Below are 20,396 nucleotides of genomic sequence, written 5' to 3'. Positions count from 1 at the left end.
TAAGTAAACAAACAACAACAGTTTGGTCTGCATTTCTTGAAAGATCACATCCCCCAAACTTAGTTTAGAGGGTCTACACTGTATATAGTGAAGTCTGCAAGTTTTCTAACAGCAAAATTTGTTTTGTGCCCAAATCATTTTGCACATCATTAGAATGAAAGTTATTGCCCATGTTTGCATAGACCTTTTTAAAATGATGCTTTCATGACAATATTGTGTGTTGTGTGGGGGTCACGGCTATCCAGACTGACAATTTGGGACATTGAATGTCACCTCTCCGGCGGGGAGGGAGCCTGAGATTGTCTAAATTGGAGTCTGTTTTATACCAAATGCAGGAAAAAATGTTTAAGAAAGCAATTAAGTTCATGTTCCAAAAATATGATTGTTTGCTTGCAGGACACCAGGAGAGATGAGTCCTCTGTCACAGATGGTGTGGTCAGTGAAGGTGGTCACCTGCAGGATCAAGCTCATTGCATCTCCAACCCACATCCACTGCCACTGTACTTAAGGGAAGTTAAAGACTTTCTTCTGCACCTACATTTGAATCACCTCGATCCATGACAGTCATTCAGGCAGTAATGCCTGGACTGGAAACAAGCCATCCTTAAAATATTACAACATTCCAGCTCATGTGTTGGAATGAAAAACGAATGTGTTGTTTAAATTAGAGACTGCACTTGTGACAGAACAATAAATATTTTATGTTGATTATATAAATAATGTAAGTACAAAACAAACTTGTGGTAGGCCTAAACTTATTTTCAGAATAATTACATCTGAGACTTTGTTTCGTTGTAACAGTGATGGCAATATAATTTTTATTCAGCAGAACAGTGTCCAGTATGTTGGCTGTTGTACTTTGTTGTGTTTGAAAATAAAAGTTGTGCTCATTTTAACATCATTACAAAAATTGTTGTTAATTATTTTTAATCATATTCATGGTACCACAAATTGTTTTTTCATTTAGTTGAACTTGAAATGTTTGTCAGTAGGTAAACAATTAGTATTGTCAGAAAGTCAGAAATATCAAGTTATTCTTAATACTGCAGACTTGCAATGTATAAGTTGTCCTAACAGTCATCCTAAGTAAGCTTTACTTAGTTTTTTTGAGGCAACGAGTTTCCATAATTTTTTTGAGTTCTGGGAACTAACACGGCTGTGTACATTTTGAGTACAGTGTACTCAAAATGAGTAAGTTGCCCTAACTTGGTCATCTTACGTAAACTTGATCCAATTGTTTTGAGTTCTGGGAACAAATGAGCTTGTACAGAGTACTCAAAATAAATACGTTGTCCTAACTTAGTCATTTTTAGCTAAGCTTTACTCAATTTTTTTGAGGCAACGAGTTTCCATAATTTTTTTGAGTTCTGGGAACTAATTAGATTTTACAGTGTATAACTCTGATGACAGTTGTAGATTAGAGTGGCTGAAGGTAGAACAGAAGTGTGAATGTGAATGAATATGATAGGATAGATAAATAGACATAAAGCACTGCTGAATGAGACATGTATAGACCGATTTGACTTCTCAGGTAGAAAAATACTACATAAGAGCTAGTCCATTTAGATTAAATAATGATCTCATAATAAATGGAAGTTTTTCTCAGAGATGTTTTAATATCAGCAGTAGATCATTTTGGAAAGACTCCACAGACCTTTGTCGTCTTCTTCTTTTTTTTAGACGTTTAATTGACTTGCGGCAGGTTCCACAGAATAAACACATGCACCGATGATGAGCGGGGGGCTTAGAGCAAAATTTATTCAATAAATAATTCAACCACTTATTCAGTTTAAAGTTTAAAACAAAACACTAACATTAATGAGGACATCATATGATAACATATTTAGCACATGTAAAGCACTCTGAAGCTCTTTATTCTTCTTTATGTTAAATATAGTCGCTGTTTGGTTTCCAACAGTTAAATCTCACCTGCAGACACGGACAAAAAGACACCAGCAAGCAGCAGAGTCGAGCAACGACACGCACATGTTCCTGCAGCCATGTCGGCGTCTGAGTCCTATTATCTTTGTTTGTTAAAAATCCCGCGTGCTGATATTATCCGTGAATAACTGGAGCGGAATTTAAAACTTCACTGCGTTAGATCAGATTCAAGGCTTGACCAAAACCATTGTGAAACATCACGTGTCTCTTTCAGCTCCTCCAGAATAAGCACTTTTGATTTCGCTGGGTCTGAATTATCAAAAAGATAGTCGTTCTTATCTTATCTAATTTTCCAAAAATTGTATCCTCAATGTCCCCGGAAAAAGCATGACGTGTTAACCATCTTGGAAAAAACGGAGCGCGCGGTGGGCAGAGCCACTGCGTAGACATTAAAGCGCGCAGAACAAGTTTTCATGCTATCAAGAAATTGAAAAATAACAGTGTGCAGCTCTTACATGAGCTGTGGTTAGAAGGCAGAACTGATGAAAGATAAAAAATAAATAAAGAGGAAATGCTCAAAGACTTAACAAGGATCAGTGCTACTACTACAATCTGATCTCAGAGGGGAATTGAGCTGATTTATAAAGAAAAGTGAAAACAAGGGATTTTCCGAATGACTTGAGTGAGTCACTCCACACAGCATGTCCGTTCTGTCGAATTCACCTGTTTTTGTGTGGAATAAATCAAATGAAGGAGAAAGGAGTGTTAAAATTTTAGGGTCGCACATTTCTGAGTCAATAACAGAAGTGTGGGGTGCACTCCACTACGAAGTAACTGTACTTTTTCGGTACACCATACAGTACTTTTACAGTGGTTAAATTAAATCAGGCTCTGTGCTTTATTTCCATTGCAGTCTAACAGACCCAGGCAAGTCCCTCACACAGCATGTGTGAATGTCACGGGGTGAAAATGGACAAGTTGCTTTGGGTTTTTATTGTGCATGTTTTGCTGTGTTTTACATTTTAACATTTTAATACTGTACAGTGGTTTATTTTTATGAGTTTTACTGCATGTTTATTGTATTTATTGGTAACTTGTCCGGAAAGACTCCGCCCCTCCCTGATTATGAACCATATACACCTGCGAGGTTCCCGGAGGCCAATAAGAGGGCCTACCAGACGACAAACAGGCCTGAGAGAGAGAGTAACAGGATGGTGTTCTAGAAGTGGCAGCTGACGGCCGCAAGCGGCGGCGGCGCCGGAGTTGGCGTCAGTGCGAGTCGGGTAGAGCTTGGCGTGAAAGGAGGGAAAGCCAGCGATGCGGGGCGAGCGGTCCGACTGCTGCAGAAACGGAAGTCCAGATTACGCGGCTGCGAAGAACTAGAGGCGGCGAGCCGGGCCAGTGCCATTTACCGGTCATAAGGAAGCGGCGGGCGGAGTTGAGAGCTCTGCCCACCCGGGGTAAGTCTCGTTGACTTGTCCCCTTTTAATGAACGATAGCTCCCTAAAAGAGTAGTGACTGCTGCTGCCTTTCCTTTTTTAGCGCATCGGGGCGCCGAACGCGGAGAGGAAGGCGAGGACACCGCCGGTTCCCTCCCTGTATTGCTTCTCCGGATTTGTTATTAGTGACTTTTATACCGTGGCGGATGCCACTGGACTTTTAACGTTGTGTTTTATTAATTTTTATTGTTGTCCCTTGGCCAGGGTTGTTTTTTTTTTTTAATTCATTTTATATTTTTAACTGTTAAAATATAATTTATTATATTTAATCTTTACAGTTTTTAAAATTGTTCTGCATTCCCTTGGCTGCCCCACTGCTCTGTCCGTTTTTAGGAGGGTTTCCCCCCTTTTAATAACATCTGTGCGAATAAAACCCCTTCCCCTCCGTTACATGAACATGTCAGTCATGTCAGAGTTCTGCTGTTGTCAAAGATTGACAGGAAGTTTTGCTTTTCTTCTTTTCTTTTTTTTCTCTGCTGTGAGTCATCACGAAAAAAGTCCCACTCAAACAGGGTATTTAGCTGATGTTTTAATCACTCATGGGTTTTTCTCCTACAAAACAATAAGATGTTGAATTAATAATGATCCTAAATTGTCTGTAGGTCTGCTGTTTGTAGGAGTGGTTGTCTGTCTTTCTGAGCTCTGAGGTAGTCTGGCGAGCTTATGACAGTTGGATAAATGGATGGCTGGAAAATGCCAGACAAACACAAGGAAAGGTAACAGGTTCTTATTTGTCTTGGTGCTCATGTACTATTCACCAAGCAGTGCTCCAGTACCCTCAGCTTCCCTACAAATATGTTAAGTCTGTCTTTTAACAACTCAAGACGGCATTTTCGTTCAAGGAAAACACAGCGTTTTGAAAATGCTCTCCAAAGCGGATACATTTGAAAATGCAGTTTTCGCATCACAGTGTGGACAGCAAACACAGAGCATTTTTGAAAACGATGACACATTTTAGTCATATGATGCAGTCATGCGACCTATTAAACTAAGATAGCGGAGGGCATTATACAGCAGTTGTTTTGTTTGCTCTCAACTTTGACAGCCCTATTAAAAATTAATGTCAGTTTGTACATGCTCCAGATAGCTTTTCTTCAAATTATTTAACTCTCACTCGCTTTTGCAACTTTGTACTTTTGTGTTACTCGCAGCAACAACTCCACCTCATTGTAGGTACATTTAAAAAAACTCGGTGCTTTTCCTCGACCTTTTGCCGCAAGGTTTCAGAGAGCTGGAAAGTAAATAAACAGCAGACAGAAATGAGGCAGGTCGAATCTTCTTACATTTCATGCATGGAAGGTAAGAGTTTTGTGGACGCACAACTCTGTGAAAACGACTGAAAACGATAGTGTGGACACGGAGATTTTTCAGACGAAAACGGCATTTTCAAAATCATCCGGGTTAGTGTGGACGTATCCTCAGGAGGTACTGCAGGTCACTTACCGATAGAGGTTGGTGGTTCAACCCCAGTCTACATGCCAAATAACCTTTGGACAAGATATTAAGCCCAAGTTGCTCTCTGATGCATTTTTTATTATTTACTATTTTACACATTCGTGAGCCGTAAATGCCACTTTATTTTTTTGAAATCCACTTGAAAGATGCTGCCTGCGTGGATGCATGTGTAGTTGGAGGAGTAAATGGTAAAACCAATTCAAAAATCAATTGGTTTTGAATAAATTCAATTTTATTCAGTTCTATTTATATAGAATCAAATCACAGCAGTTGGACCAAAGTGCTTTATATTTTAAAGTAATTACTTTACAATAATGCAGAAAAAATCCAACAATCAGCGCCCCCATGAGTAAGCGTTTTGATGACAGTCTCCAAATAAACTTTAAAATACTCTGGGAAACACAAGTAAGCCTGCAGTCTGAGAATGAAGTAACACAAAAGCGCTGAAGTGAAACTGAGAGTTAAAATAAATTCAAATTCCCCACTGCTCCACTTTCTGTCCTTTAAATTTTTTAAAATTATTGCGGTTTTTCTGTTCCATTGAATCCACTGTTACTTCCTTATCTTGATCCAGACCACTTGTCAAACAATCAGCATTCATCCACTGCCAGTGACTAGTGGTGTGCAGATCGATATTGAAATATCGATTCCTCCGATAACAGTCATTTACGTTCTAGAATCGATTCTCATATTAAAATATTGATATTTTAGTAATTTAGGGTAAATTTGTAGTTTATCATTAACAGGAACACAGTGGAAAGAAAACTATATCATTCGGATTGTCAACATTGGAAAGAATTATTTCCTCTTCCGCCTTTCATAGTCATGTGCGAAATACGGTTGTATAAATGTGTTGCAGCCCTTGGTGTGTGCACTCACAACAATGGCTGAGCATAAATGGAGTCCTGTGTGGGCGTATTTTACCTTCACAGACAGCCGAGACACAGTTTGCAATACTTGTGGCCAGAAAGTGAGGAGTTGTGGCAACACCACTAACCTCGTCAAACACCTCAGAGTAAATCATATCACAGAATATGACAAGCGTATGTTGAGGCGAACTGAAGAGGAGGAGAGGGACAGGTGCTGCTAGGGCGAGACAGACGTCTCTCACGGAGTCCTTTAGTGCTGCAGGCAGGCAGCATGCTCAAATAGCGCACAACTTTACTTTGTTATTTCTATATGATGAATTCTGCATTGTTAAGTAATAAGAACAAGTAATCTGATGTCCTGTAATCGTTATGATGCTATAATTTGAGATAGAATAAAAGATACAATAAATAAAATAAGTTGTTGTACAAAGTATCGGTATCGGTTCAGTATCGTCGATACCATCCTGAATTTTACTTGGTATCGGATCGGAAAGGAAATCAGTGGTATCGCACATCACTACCAGTGACATGCAGTTGGAGTGATGGGTGAAGACCCCCCTTCACTCACTGTCTGGATGGAAACGTGTTCACATGTTACTCTACTTTATTAAGACCTTCATGTAAAGTTGTTTCCTCTCTAAAGAACTTTGCAACGTTGACTTTGGTAAGATAAAGAGATGTATTAAAATGTTTTTAAAGTGAATGTTTGTAAGAGTCTAACCCAGTTTGGATGAAGTGGATCAACAGGATGAGAAATATGACTGTGTAGTTTTTAACCTTGGTAATAATGTTATAGATATTCATACATGTTTGCATAACCTGCATGAAAGAACACTGTAGAAACTTTTCCTTCAACTCATCATCTTTCCATCCATGTTCACCAAGTGAGGAAAAGACTAAAGCATTGTAAAGTACTTTAGATGAATTTATCAGATTATATTGAGAGATTAATCAGACTAATAATCTGCACTGAGACACTTTAAGATTGTTTAAGATTTGAGTCCTGCGTTGAAATCAAATAGTCAGAACATTCCCTGCTCTGTCTTCCTTGGTCCTTCAAATCTGATGGAGCAGCTGCGATCAGAGTGAGAGCTGCAGCTGGAATTTATTCCACAGTAAAGAAAACAAGTCTTTACATGACTGAGATCCAAGTTTATGGATGAGTCAGTTTCTCAGAAGTCCCTGAGGGGAAGTTAGATTTCATGAAAGAACATGCTGGGACTGATAAGCTTCACTTTGATTATCCTGTTTGCTTTGTGATCATTTAAATTCAGATGTATCATACAGCAGCAAATCACAACTCCTTCAAGGTGTTTTATACTGCAAGGTAAACCGTTAGAGAGAAAGCCGCACGTCTCACAGCATCTCGTTAAGGGTAATCACGTTAAGGAAAAAGTCCCTTAAACAGGAAGAAACTTTCAACAGCACAAGGCCTAGGGCTGGGTGGTGGGGGTGGTGATGTGGGCAGCAATGTGCCCAACTGTCTGGGGACAGATAACAGTCATAGTCTGCTCTATTTACAGCCCACACTGTAAACACTGCAGATGTGACATATGGCCAGACACAAGATGGCTTAGATAATGAATGATTAACCAGTTTCTGTGAACTATGAAGATGCTACGGAGGTGATGTTTTGTCTGTCTGTGCAGGCTGGGCTACAGCCTAAAGGGAGACTTGGCTTGCTGAGGCTGGGGTGATTGCCGGCCTACTAATAGACTGGTGGGTAGAGGACAACTTGTCACGGCGAGTAGAGTGAGCCGTGTGGAAAAATTAAAGGAGGATCCAGTCGCAGGCACTCGTGAAGGTGAGGTGGTTTATTGAACACAAAATAAAAATAGACAAAGGGCAAACGGAACAGAAGGCTATCTAAACTGAGAGCAACTAAACTAGTGAACACAAACCAGGACATGAACATGAAGGAGGATGAGCAGCGGAGAATGACGACGGACAGCAGGGAGAATACACAGAAGGAGCACGGTGGATACACAGACGGACCAGCAACTACAATGACAGAAGACACGACTTAAATACACAAGAGAAACACAGGGAGATTACACACAGGTGGGGGACACAGCTGGGAGTAATTAACGAAATGAGACAAGAGGTAAAACTGAACACATTCACATGAGATGCGGACCTTCACAATAAAACAGGAAGCAAGAAATCACTACACAAAGACGCAGACTCGACACTGAGAGACAGACAGAAAATGACACATGGAGCTTGAACTTGAACTATACTATGCAGACACAGCCGAAGGACAATTCCTAAAACATGAATAAACAGACACATAGAATTCCAATAATAATAATAATATTCAGCAAAGCACAAGAGTAACAAAAGGATTCAAAATCATTCAAAAATAAACCAAAACATAATAAACTCAAAATGCTGGGTCGAGCCGACCCAGAACCATGACACAACTGCTGTTTCCTCCCTTTTAGAATTTTATTGGTTGTCATATTTTTCCCACAGCTGAGACAGATGTTCAGATCTAGAATCTGTGTTTGTCACACTTACTGTAGGAGTGTGTAAACACAGGGGAAGTGAAAAGTGACTGAAAAAGAAACTAAAAGAACCACGGGAATCCCCCAGCAGCCAAGCCCTGTTGTCCTACTGAGGCAGGATTCAGGGTCACCTGATCCAACATTAACTTAGTCTAATCTTAATTTGAGCTCAGAATCATTTTAAAAATTCATTTTTGTAATTTTGCAGCTACCAATCAAATGACAGAAGCAGCTCTACATATTGGTTTAAAATGTTATGATATTGAAGGACGTATCCTGGTCAAACATGACTCCAAGATTTCTCACAGTGTTACTGGAGGCAAAGACAATACCATCCAGAAATATTAAAATGCAACATGTTAAAAATATAAAAATATATTTGCATCATGCACAGGTATAAATGGAATCAACAGCTGCAGTTGTGTTTTTTTTAAATGTATTTAACGAACACTAATATCTATGGAGGACCACAAGAGCCACGCGCATCGAAATGAAAATTTCTGTGCTTAAATAATGAATTGTAGAATAAATTCTGCATTTGTAAATTCATTTTTGAATTCCAATTTAATAAACTGCATTTCAAATTCCTTTTTCCAATTGCACTTTAATAAACTGCATTTCAAAATCCATTTCCCTTTCTTGTTCGCTCTGGGATTAGCTGCTGGATTAGCTCCTGGATTAGCTCTTCGATTAACAACTTCCTTGAGGCTATTCAAATTAGCCACACCGTGGGATGTAAGGAGCTCTCTGATTGGTTGGTCAGACAGACACAGGCTGTCTGCCTGGATTTTTCTAGCTCATAGTTTCGCCCTGCTAAGAAGCCTGTGTGCTTGTACAAAGGCCGTTCAGCGTCGGGATTTACACTCGGCTCGACACGGATATGTGAAGAATGAAGGGACCCTGCAGCGAAACGGAGAGCTAACCTCTGACTGACCACCTGTTGAAGTTAACGCGCTAACATGGCTAACGCTAGCATCACCGCACGTAGTCCCGTTATTTTAAGGTCATTTTAGCTTATGAAAATTTTACGTCGCAGCTGTACGAGCTCGCTACGTGTTTTGTAAACTGCTGTGCTCTTCACAAATAAAGCTGGAAGCAGCTCAGACTGTTAGAACCAGCACTGAGGCCTGTTACATTTATACAGTGTTAGAGCAATGGCTGCAACCTACAGTCTTTAAACTAGCGATTACAATGCTGACAGTAAACTCGTCAGTCCAGATGTTACCACATTACTCTATGGTACTTAGAGTTAAAACAACTGAGACAGGCTGATTAAAATAACAGCTGTCAGTTCTCTCATTCAACATATAAAGACTGGAGATCACACTACTGATTTCAGTTCATTTAATATGTGAGAGCACAGATTCATTCTCAACTGGATATAAATGATGATCAAAGGTTGTATATATGATGAATTCATCAAATCCCAGCCTCTAACACAGTGCGCTGAATCTTAGCTTTGAATGTCCAGTATATTCTAATCAGTGCAATTTAAGCATTCACTGAACCTATAGTATCTACACCTGTGTGGCAAATGTGTGGTAAAGATACAGATAATGAAGTTTAATTATTAATACAATATACATCATGAAAAATGAAAGCTGAAATTGATTCAGTTTAGTACTTTTCTCTGTATGCTCTGTGATTATAAAGGCCTTAAATTCTGTGATATATACTGTAAATGATTTTCACAGAGGTCTTAAAGTAGTTAAATCACTGCTGATAGTCTGGTTGTTTATATTTTCACATGTTTTTGTGTCTGTAGGGCTGTTTGATGACGATTTGGACTCCTCTGGGAGATGAGGACACACCCACATCTGTTCCATACTGCAGCCATTGATGGTGTTACGGCTCTGAGTCAGCTTTGGGCCATCAGACGCACACACTGGAAAACCAGCGCCTGTACTTCATGCAGGAGTCCGATGTCCAATCGGACATCAGAGAAGATTTGACTGAAAATCAATTTGTAGTTTGTTGTCCACCTTTTCATATAATTTGAAAGAAGTGTTGTTTAAATTTAGAAACGTTTCATGAGTTTGTGATCTCAGAAGTTTAAATATGTGAATTTCATACCAAATTAAGCCTGAAAAGGTGACAAAAAACAAAACTACAAACTAAATAAAACTAATCTAAAAAAACTTTAAATTTTGTTGAGTTCAACTTCATTGTTTCTCAGATTCATGCCAACTTCATCTTCTGTAGAGGTGAAATTTAAAGGTGTTTGGAACAGATGATCATGTTTGTTTATGTCTAATGTTACTGGAAATCCAATGATTCAGTTCCCACAACCCGCCAACTGAATGCTGCTGCAGGCAACACCAGGTAAAAAACAAACTGCCTCACTGATGATGAAAAAAAGCAGTCTAAGATTTTCTTCTGTAGATCTTTTATCATCTTAAAGCTGTTGAGTAAACATTTCAGTCTAAAATATGTCCCTTTGTCCCTGAAATAAAAAACAAACAAAACAAATTGTTAAGGGAAAATCTCCCAAATAGAAGGCTGCCAAAGTAAAACAGAGACACAGTGAGACAATATAAACAATCACATGTACATGGGGTGAACGTCTCTAACGAGAGTCCCCCAGTACTCTTCTTTATTGCAGGTTATATAGGCATGTAGGTTACACAGCAGACGGAGGCAGTCTCCGCCTGTTCTCAGAATATAGATTGCTTAACTGACAAATGCATATCTTACTAAACATTCTGTTCATACTGTACTAAACGTCTGCTTAAGTGGAACTTGTCTTCATAGGCATTTCAGAAAGCATAGACAAGGCTTCATGTTTATCAGAGTGAATCGTCATTCAGAGTTTACACAATCACAAGCAAAGCATATTTGAATAATAAACAAAATCTTTTCACATTTCCCTCCTGTTGTTTAACTTTCACACTAGTTAAAAAACCATTGGTTTATTATCTGTGCATGATTTCTTGCAGCGCATTTTTAATCAGCACGTCATACATTGGTGTATCACAGTATTTCAGTGTCAGGGGGATTTATCATCATCTTCGTTTTGTTGATTGTTGATTTTGCACGAGGCATTCAGGAACAGTCCAAAGCGGTAATCCAAAGTTTCAATCCTTAACATGTTCTTTCCGGTGCCCACCCATGGAAACAGTGAGTGGAGGACCTTTTGTCCGGTGGTCCAAAGCTTAAATTCCTCTGGCACATCACTGCCATAGATGGGGTCATGTGGTTGCACTGCGGAGACGTCTCGTCGTCGTCTTGTAGTCTGAGAGATATTTACAGCTGACATCCTGAAGGTGTGGTCTGAAATGAAGATTGGGGCACAGGTGCCCGTCCATCCGGGTGGCAGTATGAAGTAGGCACGTTGTCCACACAGCCAGTACTCACTGTAGGGTGTCCAGTCGTTGCCAGTATAGGTGAAGACAGTGTCCCAGCCTTGGTCCCAGTCCGTGCTTGACAGGTACCAGTCATATTCGTTCCACTTGTCACCTTGATAGCCTCCAATGTGGAATGAGTTTAGTGGGATGGCTATTGTCAGGAACACTGAGAACACAAACATGAAGCACAGGGTTGTGACTGTTGTCAGCTGGCATCCTGTTGTCCAATATTGACGTCGTCTATGTCCATCTCTCCTTTCTCCCTCAGTGGAACCTTGGGTTCTTTGTCTAGCATCTCCATTCCTGTGAGTGTTCTCCTCTTCTCGACCACCAGACACACCCGTAGCCTCTAATGAGTAGACCTCAGCCAGAGGAGTGGGATCACGAGTGTTGCCACTGATCACCCTACCCCCCACCGAGCGAACACTAGAGGTTGGGGAGGACCAGAGTCTAAACTTATCACTCACTTTAAGGAGATGTTGGTGGGTCTTGGATTGGTTCAACCTTCTTTGTGTGGCTTTGATGAATCCACGAGGGTCGTTCAGCAATCCTGCATGCTGTGGGTGTTGTGAGCAGGACTTTCTTTTTACCACTAGTCTTTTCTATCTCTGCGTGTAGGCATTTGCTTAATTGCTGTATTTGGCCAGGGCTACAGTTCCCCTCCCAGGCGGTGCAGTTTGTTTTTTTGGGATTTCTCCACCTATTTGCGCTTATCTTTCCTGCACCAGGGCATTTTTTCTCTAACCATTGTTCATCTGCAGTCAATTCGGGTTTTGTAGATTTATTCCCCATATTTAATATTGATTTATTTTATTCGATAGTTCTTTATGTATTTAGCGCTTAGTAATACACACACACACTTGCGGCGCTTTCACTGGCACGAGAACAGAGAGAGGTGGCTGACACGCCCTTCTACTTTTGAGCTATTCTCAAAAGCGGTGTCAGCTTTATGTGATAAAACACGACCTTCTTCTCGATTCACCAGTACTTCAGCAACCGACAGTAAACAAATCAGTGGAATAGTTCAGCCTCCTTATTGTGCTGTAGAAATCAACTTATTCCACCAAAAAAACAATAAAAGACAGACAGTTTCAACGCGCATTCACGCTACCAGCTTCCTTAAAGCGAGCGTAGTGCTTCCAGCCTTTTAAACTGCGGAATGAGTCCACGCAGGACTACCAATTCCGTCTTACAGGCGAGTCCCTGACTTCCAGCCTTTTTAAACTGCGGAATGAGTCCACGCAGGACTACCAATTCCGTCTTACAGGCGAGTCTCTGACTTCCAGCCTTTCTTAGGCGAGCTCAATATTTATTTTACTGCTTCCAACCCTCTGCGGGCGAGCTGACTACCAGTCCTCAGGACGAGCTTAATGCTTCCAGTCTGTCTTGGACGAGTCTTTTACTGCTTCCAGCCCTCTGCGGGCGAGCTGACTACCAGTCCTCAGGACGAGCTTAATGCCTCCAGTCTGTCTTGGACGAGTCTTAAGTTTCGTTTTCGTTTTTGCACAAACCTTTATTATCTCAAAGTGGTCTGTCCTACCTTGGCGCTGGTTTCTTCAGATGCACCTGATCAGCCCCCGACGGTGCGGACCGCTTGTAAAACGTTGCAACGTGGGCTTCTCGTACCGACGGGACCTGGTGAGGTGCTTTCTGTGAAAGCTGCTTTAAATAGGCTGTCTCATCCGGTTTCGAAGGACCAAGAAATGTTAAGGGAAAATCTCCCAAATAGAAGGCTGCCAAAGTAAAACAGAGACACAGTGAGACAATATAAACAATCACATGTACATGGGGTGAACGTCTCTAACGAGAGTCCCCCAGTACTCTTCTTTATTGCAGGTTATATAGGCATGTAGGTTACACAGCAGACGGAGGCAGTCTCCGCCTGTTCTCAGAATATAGATTGCTTAACTGACAAATGCATATCTTACTAAACATTCTGTTCATACTGTACTAAACGTCTGCTTAAGTGGAACTTGTCTTCATAGGCATTTCAGAAAGCATAGACAAGGCTTCATGTTTATCAGAGTGAATCGTCATTCAGAGTTTACACAATCACAAGCAAAGCATATTTGAATAATAAACAAAATCTTTTCACACAAATTATACCCTTTAAAAGCTGATATAAAATACTGACTTTGACCCTTTTTTACTACATTAATACAAAAGCACAAATCAGACACATCAAGTCTATATTTTGTTGTAGCTTTTTGGGTTTTTTTTTTCAGTGTGTATGTTTGTAGGGTTCTAACTTACTCTGGAATTTTCACATCGAAGCCTTACAGCCATGTATTCCCAATGAGCTTTTAATGTGAAAGACACTGGGTCGGTAGTCAGAAGTAGTTTTCTGTACCGTACTGAGTCTTTAGCGGTCTTGCTGAATTAGTGCTGTGAATGTGCATGGTTTATTTATGGGCACTAGAGGAAGATGTTTGCCTTTATATACAGATAACCAATGACAACTTCCACAGCACACTGAACACACTGAGCATGTGCAGTTCCTAATAAGACGACTGTATTTTACTTTAATTAAATGTGGATTACAAAAGAAATCCTTTAGTTAACTATGTTTTCATGATGGGATTAAATTAACGACTGTGTGCACACTGTGAGTGTTAGAGTGTTTGGGCTTTGTGATCGGGTTAAATGTAACACTGATCATCTGACCTGAGAAGTTTATTACTACAGCAATTACTATTACTGTTATTATAATTATTGTTGTAATTAGTAATCAATAATTTGGGGTCATGGAATCGATTTAATTCTATTTTTCTTTCCTGTAATTCAGTAATTAATCTATACTAAATCAAAGAGGGATTTTCTGTTTGGTATTGAGGCAAAGTCACTGGTTAATACGGTGGCCCTGAGAGGCCAAACGGACTGCAACTTCAGAAAACACTTGCAAAAAGAAAAATGCTGCAAGAAGAAAAATGCTGCAAAAAGAAAAACGCTGCAAAAAGAAAAACACTTGCAAAAAGAAAAATGCTGCAAAAAGAAAAATGCTGCAAAAAGAAAAACACTTGCAAAAAGAAAAATGCTGCAAAAAGAAAAATGCTGCAAAAAGAAAAACACTTGCAAAAAGAAAAATGCTGCAAAAAGAAAAACGCTGCAAAAAGAAAAACATTTGCAAAAAGAAAAATGCTGCAAAAAGAAAAACACTTGCAAAAAGAAAAATGCTGCAAAAAGAAAAATGCTGCAAAAAGAAAAACACTTGCAAAAAGAAAAACGCTGCAAAAAGAAAAACGCTGCAAAAAGAAAAACATTTGCAAAAAGAAAAATGCTGCAAAAAGAAAAACGCTGCAAAAAGAAAAATGCTGCAAAAGCACACAAAGCACAACGGAAATAGGAAAAAAGACAACGGAAATGTTTCTGGGGAGACAATAACCGGACGGACCAGTTGCACGAACCAAAACATGCTAACAAGTGCACTGGGAGACACTTCAAAGAAGTGGAGCGGCCAAAGAGTAAACTTTCAAAAGTAAGTTCTGAATATTATGTCACTTATTTATGTGCAAATGTTTAATAATGAGGAACATTAAAACATTACTGTTGGCCACATGCCGGTGTTGTGCCAAAGTAGTTACCCCCGTCAAAAATTGTTTCCCCATCCACGAGAGCGCGCAAAGTAGGAGGAGCCACTTGCCCAGCTCCGTTCTGTACGCTACTTGTCACTGATCTGCAGTCGACGCAATAAAGAGTAAAAGCTGGAAAACGGCAGGCTCGATTAATTTAATATTAGTTTCGTGACATTGTAATGTGCCGTGTGGAAGACAATTTACATTAAACTGTACACTGAAATAACCTGCTGGGAATACTTTGTCTAGAAAAATACTTTGATACTATAATACTGTAAAACCAGACGCGATCATGGAAACACGTCGCTCTCCGGTGAATTTACACTCGGTTTACATTTTGTAGCGAAGCTATCACGAAGGAGTTTATTTGCGAAATCAATCACAGTATAACCAATAACTACAGTAACGTTGGAGAGGGTTTCTTCACAGCAAAAGTTATGGAGGGATACAGATTTTATCAGGCTGTGTGGCATCGGCTGCCAAAATGTGTGCCCCCCCCATCTGTAATCCATATTGGCTTTGCTATCACAAAGGGTATATTTGCAAAATAAGTCACAGTATAACCAATAAGTACAGTAACTTTGGAGAGGATTTCTCCTTCACAGCAAAAGTTATGGAGGGATACAAAATTTATCAGGCTGTGTGGCATCGGCTGCCAAAATGTGTGCCCCCCCTATCTTTAATCCATATTGGCTTTGCTATCACAAAGGGTATATTTGCAAAATAAGTCACAGTATAACCAATAAGTACAGTAACTTTGGAGAGGATTTCTTCTTCACAGCAAAAGTTATGGAGGGGTACAAAATTTATCAGGCTGTGTGGCCTCAGCTGCCAAAATGTGTGCCCCCCCTATCTTAAATCCATATTTGCTTTGCTATCACAAAGGGTATATTTGCAAAATAAGTCACAGTATAACCAATAAGTACAGTAACTTTGGAGAGGATTTCTCCTTCACAGCAAAAGTTATGGAGGGATACAAAATTTATCAGGCTGTGTGGCATCGGCTGCCAAAATGTGTGCCCCCCCCATCTGTAATCCATATTGGCTTTGCTATCACAAAGGGTATATTTGCAAAATAAGTCACAGTATAACCAATAAGTACAGTAACTTTGGAGAGGATTTCTCCTTCACAGCAAAAGTTATGGAGGGATACAAAATTTATCAGGCTGTGTGGCATCGGCTGCCAAAATGTGTGCCCCCCCTATCTTTAATCCATATTGGCTTTGCTATCACAAAGGGTATATTTGCAAAATAAGTCACAGTATAACCAATAAGTACAGTAACTTTGGAGAGGATTTCTTCTTCACAGCAAAAGTTATGGAGGGGTACAAAATTTATCAGGCTGTGTGGCCTCGGCTGCCAAAATGTGTGCCCCCCCTATCTTTAATCCATATTGGCTTTGCTATCACAAAGGGTATATTTGCAAAATAAGTCACAGTATAACCAATAAGTACAGTAACTTTGGAGAGGATTTCTTCTTCACAGCAAAAGTTATGGAGGGGTACAAAATTTATCAGGCTGTGTGGCCTCGGCTGCCAAAATGTGTGCCCCCCCTATCTTAAATCCATATTTGCTTTGCTATCACAAAGGGTATATTTGCAAAATAAGTCACAGTATAACCAATAAGTATAGTAACTTTGGAGAGGATTTCTCCTTCACAGCAAAAGTTATGGAGGGATACAAAATTTATCAGGCTGTGTGGCATCGGCTGCCAAAATGTGTGCCCCCCCTATCTTTAATCCATATTGGCTTTGCTATCACAAAGGGTATATTTGCAAAATAAGTCACAGTATAACCAATAAGTACAGTAACTTTGGAGAGGATTTCTTCTTCACAGCAAAAGTTATGGAGGGGTACAAAATTTATCAGGCTGTGTGGCCTCGGCTGCCAAAATGTGTGCCCCCCCTATCTGTAATCCATATTGGCTTTGCTATCACAAAGGGTATATTTGCAAAATAAGTCACAGTATAACCAATAAGTACAGTAACTTTGGAGAGGATTTCTCCTTCACAGCAAAAGTTATGGAGGGATACAAAATTTATCAGGCTGTGTGGCATCGGCTGCCAAAATGTGTGCCCCCCCCATCAATAATGCACATTGGCGTTGCTATCACGAAAGAGTTTATTTGCAAAATAAATCACAGTATAACTAATAACTACAGTAACTTTGGAGACCATTTTCTTTTTTTAGACTTCTTAATTTAACATCTACATATATATATATGTCGATATGTGTGTTCTCAACAATGTGTGCCATAAGAACACTAGCTGTGCACCTTTAGTGTCAACTATGTACAAGCGAAACAAATAAACACGTCTTCTGGTGGTGGGCTTTTCACGCAGAGCTGGTGGAACCACCGCAAACACATCTCACACTGAATCTGTAAAAAAAATAAATAATTATAAATCCCAATGTTAAAATTTCATTTACGGGAATTGATCATAACATTTAGCAGTCTTTCATGATGACATTACCCATTTGTTGTCAGTTTCATGCTCTTCTTCGCCGCAGAAAAGACAGATGTTTGTCAAGTCATCTGTTTTAAAAAGTGAAAAAATAGCACATAGAGTATACTACCTACTGCACTTATTACTTCATTCAAACAACTATATGGTTTGTTTCTACAGCTATCATGATGAAAATATTCATGATTTCAGAACACTGAATTGTGGAAAATGAGTTACCTGTCTCTAGGAGGAGAGTGGTGGCAATTTGCAGCCTGTGTGTGTTTATGGCCTTTTTTGTAGACGGAAAGTCTATTGACTCTTTTTGCAAGATCTTTTCAGCAAACTGAAAAAGAGATTCTAAGATGACTAAATAGGCTAATATCGTAAATGTTATTTTATAGAAATTTGTTTGCTGTGAATCAATTTCTTTCTTTTTTTGTGTAATTATCTTATATTCCTTTTCCTGTCATTAACATTTATTACAACACAACATTTCCAATATTGTTGTATATATGTATGTATTACGGTTAAGACTCGTACTTTCAATGCAAAGACTCCACATGAGGTAGCGTCCAATTGTTTTGGGTGTTTGACTGTGTCACAAGTCCATCTTGAGACGTTGCATCCTTTTTTTCGCATGAATGCCCTGAAAGACAAGTACAATAAAAACAAATAACATGTTTTAAAATTTTGGTGACACAAAAAGATGAACAGTATGGAGAGCTTAAGTGTCTGTTGAACATCAAGTTAAGAACACTGACCACACTGTTTTGTTAAAATCATTACTTTTTAAAAGTCTACAACGCATTTTCGTGGACAATTACTTGTGCTTTTATTTTCCTGTTTCCTCCCATGATATAGAAATCAATCACTTACACAGTACACTTTGAAGAGATGTGGAGGAGAAGCAAAGATGAAATTCACACATGTATAACCTATGTGAAATTATTTTAGACATTTGTCTGATGTTTTAGTGCTAAACCTCCGCAACACTTTATGCAACTACTAAACATTAATATCCCCGTGCTATATTTTCTAATGTAAAAACATCATCTCATACAGACATCAGGTCCTCAAATAAACATTGAAACATGGGGAGACTTCTCTTTAAAGGCAAAATTAACCCATAACACCACAATATCAGAAGACGAACACAAAAATTTAAACCTGTTGCTGCTAGTTTTTTAATTCTGAGTACCATTTATTTTTTGATTGACATCATACTTGTAATTGTCATAATAAACACAAAAATAACAAAAGCAACAAAGAGTTTAATAAAGGGTCGAAATAAATTTGAGCAGTTATCCTTACCTTGTTGATTCCAAACAATTTTGGATACCTTGTTTAGTTTCTCCGAGTGGATCAAGATACAGCGACTTCTTTTCTTGTGGGTAAATGACCTACAGTAAAATTATGTAGAGAATTACATGTAATAATTCAAGACTTAAGATTATCTGCATGCCATGCATTTTTCTTATAAAACTGATTTGATGAATATTGTAAATGCAATTATTTTGTTTACCACTAATGTCCAGTGATGATGTTCATTTACAATTCCCAGAATCACTTCATGCTCCATGGGTTTGATCTTAAATTGAAACAAAAGAATAAAAATATTAACTTCAGACATAAAAAAAGAAATGCAATAACATGTTGTTTAGAGTCCTTTTTTATTAAAGCAATTTATGATATATTATATATCATCCACTTATAAAGTACTCTGTGACAGCCATGATTCATCCCTCATTTCTTTAAACTGTGCAAGAAGCTGGACTATCTTATATTTTTTATAAGTGGTTTTGCACATTACTTCCTCCAAGACTAATAAAGCTCTTTCTAAGGATTTTCTTTGGACATGGAGTTCATTTTCACTCATTTTCAATGCGATCATTGTGCCATCTGCAAAATAATGTGTAATGCTTTATTAAGCCTCTTTAACAGTGACGTATGAATCACTTGAGAATAAAAAGGTACCTATTAAAGAGATGAAGCAGTGTTGATGATTTCAAAAGAGATATTAGCCCAAATGTTTGCAAATCTCAAATCAAGCATTGATTGGAGTGTGTACAAAAAAAGGAGGAAACCAGACAAGTAGAGAACAAAAGAGAACTGGCAAGTCTAATAAACTATCCACATCTACTAACCCCAGTCTCAATTCGTTCTTTCTCCATAAGCTGTTATCCAATCTAAATCTGGATGTGGATATGATCTGAGGTACTTAAACAATACACACAAGATTCTTTCTAGAGATACCTACCTTGAGTCTTGGAGCTTTTCTCTTCCAAATGGCAGTCATTGAAAATGAATCAATGAATGCTGCTTTGGCTGAATTATGGCGATTGCATTGTCTCACCATGATCGCAAGATATGCATTAATAGACTGCGAATACAAAATGTAAACATTTTTTAACTGTTGTCAAGCAATAAAACACTGATAGTTGCATTGTTGTCAGTAAAGATCACTGTACCTCACTTTCCAACTCCATGTCCGGACCAATTTGTTGGATATCCCAGTAGAATAATTTGTAAGCACCAATTTTGGAGAGTAGAACGTGAGGACTCTTTCCAGCCCAGGCATCCATTATATCTACAAAAAGTAATGAGAAAAAGAGACAAGTCATCAGGACTAAATGTAAATCAAAATTTAAAATGCATAATTTCTTATGTAGTTTTCTGACAAAAGGCGTGTTTCAGGGTAAATACTTTTAAGACGCTGATAAAATGGGCACATGGTTTAACATTGTATTTTGTAGAAAAAAAAGAGCACTTAAATTTGCTTTTATTTGGGGGTAAAGTTACACTTACAATGTCCTCTAAAGAAA

The 20,396-nt window shown here is 38.9% G+C and overlaps 1 long non-coding RNA gene across 1 annotated transcript; it reads right to left on the bottom strand.

The window, feature by feature from the left end:
- Window positions 1-18,191: 18,191 nt before the first annotated feature.
- LOC135932733 (uncharacterized) lies at window positions 18,192-20,177 on the bottom strand. Its single transcript, XR_010573609.1, has 4 exons — window positions 20,043-20,177; window positions 19,097-19,162; window positions 18,886-18,974; window positions 18,192-18,220 (listed from the first exon to the last, which is right to left on the bottom strand). It is a non-coding gene; the product is annotated as an uncharacterized LOC135932733 (long non-coding RNA).
- Window positions 20,178-20,396: the final 219 nt, after the last annotated feature.

The sequence above is a fragment of the Pelmatolapia mariae genome, linkage group LG3_W, assembly GCF_036321145.2.
Source record: "Pelmatolapia mariae isolate MD_Pm_ZW linkage group LG3_W, Pm_UMD_F_2, whole genome shotgun sequence".
NCBI lineage: Eukaryota > Metazoa > Chordata > Actinopteri > Cichliformes > Cichlidae > Pelmatolapia > Pelmatolapia mariae.
This window is presented reverse-complemented; position numbering and strand designations above follow the sequence as displayed.